The sequence below is a fragment of the Lipotes vexillifer genome, unplaced genomic scaffold, assembly GCF_000442215.2.
Source record: "Lipotes vexillifer unplaced genomic scaffold, Lipotes_vexillifer_v1.1 scaffold1329, whole genome shotgun sequence".
NCBI classification, from domain to species: Eukaryota; Metazoa; Chordata; class Mammalia; order Artiodactyla; family Lipotidae; genus Lipotes; species Lipotes vexillifer.
Window position 1 is genome coordinate 76,005 of NW_006797566.1, and position 3,498 is coordinate 79,502.

Here is a 3,498-nt window from a genome sequence, read left to right on the forward strand (position 1 = left end):
TGCTTGTGTGTGACAGGGCACCGCCTGGCTGGCCCCCGTCCATCCCTGGGGTCAGCTCTGCCCCGGCTTGGCCATAGCCGGCCGCCAGTTATTCAGGCTAAAGGATTCCCCAAAAGCTCAGAGCACATTCTGCACCAGTCTACAAATCATCCTTGAGAAAAACCAAGCACCACATTATTTAAAAAACAAAAACTAAAAAAGAACAACCACAACAAAACCACAAACAAAAAACATGCAACTCAATAACAGACCAGGTGCACAGACTCAGAAAGACAGGACTTTTCTGGTCGAGGGCACAGAGCACAGCCACTCACCTCTGTGGTGCAGTTTGGACCTGAGAGTTTCAACCCAAGCCCCAGAGAGGACCCAGGGGGCTGGCCCATCGAAGGCAGTCACTTCCATGGGTGATTTCAAGGGCCCCCTTCTCCCCCACCAAAAAAATTGCTTATGGCTCTGGAGAGTTTAATGAGACAATGACCTAGCAGTGTCTGGCTTAGAGTAGATTTAAGTGAATCTCCTTCTTGTCACATCACAATTAGCAGCAGGCTTTAAATGTCAGTGATCTGGGACCAGGGAGCAAACGGGTGCAAATCCACCTCCAGTGAAGAGGACAGCTGCCCATCCTTTCCTGGGTGGGGAGGGGCAGGGAGATCAAGCTCCTGACAGAGGGGAGACTGCAGAAGGGGGGCAGTCAGATGTGGCCAGAGCAGCCTAAGTGGGTCACTTGGCAGCTTTGGGGGGAAGTGTCTGGCTTCTTCAGGCCAGAAACCTAAGGCAAACCAACTTAAATAGAAAAGAGAGAATTTTTTGGCCCATGTTTCTGAGAAGTCCAGGCCACGGTCCATCTCTTACAACACTTTCCTTTCAGTCATCCGCAGGGACATGGAAGGTGCTGATGCCATGATCCACCCCAGTCCCTGCCCGCCTGAGGTGCGGAACAGGGGCTGGGACTGTCTGAGCCCTCTCATTTCTGAGCAGACACAGCCTGAGAAGCCCCCGCCCACCTCCACCTGCCGGCTTGGGAAAGCAGCCCCCAGTAGCATGGTCTCGGGCAGAGGTGCCATTCGCTCCTCTGTGAGGTGATTCCCAGGGTCAGAGTGGAAGGGTATGTTTTTCAAGCTGTACTTCCAGATCCTTTTCCCTGCTCAGGCATTCTGTCGTGCTCCCCTGAGGCAGCAGCTCACAACTGCCAAGCAACTGGCGGAGTCTTGGGGCAGCTTCGGGTCATGTTCAACCTCCAAAGGCAAGACTTCGGTTGAGTCTAGTGAGAAAAACCTCAGATCAACCCAGGATGACGTTTCTGAAGACCCCATCCCAGCAGCTTTCTGCACAACAGCACACAACCGAAATATTACACCCTATTTTTCCAAAAGGAATTTAGAGCAATTTATTGCAGGCTTTTAACAGCAGGATCTGAGTCTGGTGAAGCCTGACCACACAAATCCACCTGGGTTAAGTTCACCAGTGGGGTGCTTAACCATTAAGTTTAAGGTTAAGGTTAAGCAACTTAACCTCTCTTAGCCTCAGTTAATTAGCTGTACAATGAGAGTATAATACCACTGTCCGCATAGGTGTTTTTAGAAGATTAGGTGGTAAAATGGTTGGGAAGCTATAAACCAGTGACTGATACACAAAAAGCACTCGATAAATTATGTTGTCGTTATTAGTATTAATGAGTCAGAGAAGCAAAAGGAATGAGGATTGGTGTAGCAGACGTGTTTGATGCCCTCAGCCCACCTCTGAGATCAGTGCCGCTGAGCCCTACACAACACTCCGGCATCACTCCACGTTGAAGCCTTAGGGAGTGCTCTCAGCCCACACGGGTCAGCCCCAAAGTGAGGGAGAGTGAAGACCCCGGAGAAGCAAGTCCCAACCAGTGGAGGTGGGGTCCAGCCTCCCACCCTCCACAGAGGCAGTTCTGAGGTGTCTTCTACCCAGATTGAGCCCCAGGTGCCCACACCAGTCACCACATCACTAAAGCTCTCTCGGTGGCTTTTCCTCCTTCTGCATCTCACTCTCCCCACTCTTCACTTTTGCCTCCCCAGGTCACCTCCCAAATCTACCTCCTGCACCAGAACCCTTGTCTCAGATCCTGCTTTTGGAGGAACTCCAAGGAAGACACCTGCAGAGCAAATAGAGTGGTTTTGGATGCTGGGAGAACTGTGAAGCAAGGTTCCAGAGAGGCACAGGAACCACACATCCACACTCAGGGAACCCTGGGCCATCCCGGGGGACGAGGCTAAGAGAGGGGTCCTCAGGAAGAAAGGAATCCACTTCAGGAAAGCTTGACTTGGAAAAGAGGTCAAGGACAGGAAGGGGATTCTACTAAGATGGAAGAATTACAAGATAGGAAAGAAGGAAGGGGGGAGGGAGGGAAGGAAGGAAGGAAGGAAGGAAAAGAATGAGGGAGGGAGGCAGGGAGGGGGAAAGGGGGCAGGAAGGAAAAAGGAGACGAATGAAAAGAGGAGAAATAAGGAATTCCCTGGTGGTCCAGTGGTTAGGGCTCTGTGCTTCCACCAGAGGGGGCACAGGTTCGATCCCTAGTCGGGGAACTAAGACGCCACATGCCGAGCTGGGTGGCCAAAAAAAAAAAAAGAGGAGAAATATATATGAGGTTAAACATCACCTGTCTTAGTGAGTCCGGGATACTATAACTAAATACCATAGTCTGGGTGGCTTAAAAATAACAGAAATTTATTTCTCACAGTTCCAGAGGCTGGAAGTCCAAGATCAAGGTGCCAACAGATTTTGTTGTGGACAAAATTTGTTTGTTTGATGAGGACCCACTTTCTGGTTCATAGACCATATCTTTCACTGTGTCCTCACATGGCGGAAGGGGCTAGGGGGTTCTCTGGGGTCTCTTTTATAAGGGCACTGATCCCATTTATGAGGGCTCCACTGTCATGACCTAATCACCTGCCAAAGGCCCCAGCTTTTAACGCCATCACATTGGTTGTTAGGATTTAACATATGAATTTTGGGGGAACACAAACATTCAATCTGTGGCATCACCTTACGATAACTGACTGGAGGAAAGGTCAGGCCAAATCAAAGGAGTCTGAATTATTGAATATTTTCTGCATAAAAAGTCTTTTTACAAAAATGGGACCTAATGTTGGCATTCCTTCCTTTCACTGAACTCCCACAGCCTCTGTTTGCTCCCGTGCACTAGGTCACAGGGAATCATTTTCGCACAGGTTTCACCGCCACATCCCTCCTGCTCTGGGCCGTGAGCCTCTGTGGGCGGGTCACCCCGCTCATTGCCTGGCTATAGTGTCTGGCACAATGCAGACCCTCCGTTCTTACTTGGTGACCAAAGGAATTGAGACTCTTGGATAACAAGTCCACTATTTACATGTAAAACAATTCTGCAAAACACTTGAAAACAGTCCTGGCCATTAAAGGTTAAACGTCTTATTAGATTCCTGCTCACTCTTAACGTGCTCAGCGAACTTGTTTTTGAGTTCAAAGATATAGATCCAAACCCACTGTGAAAGA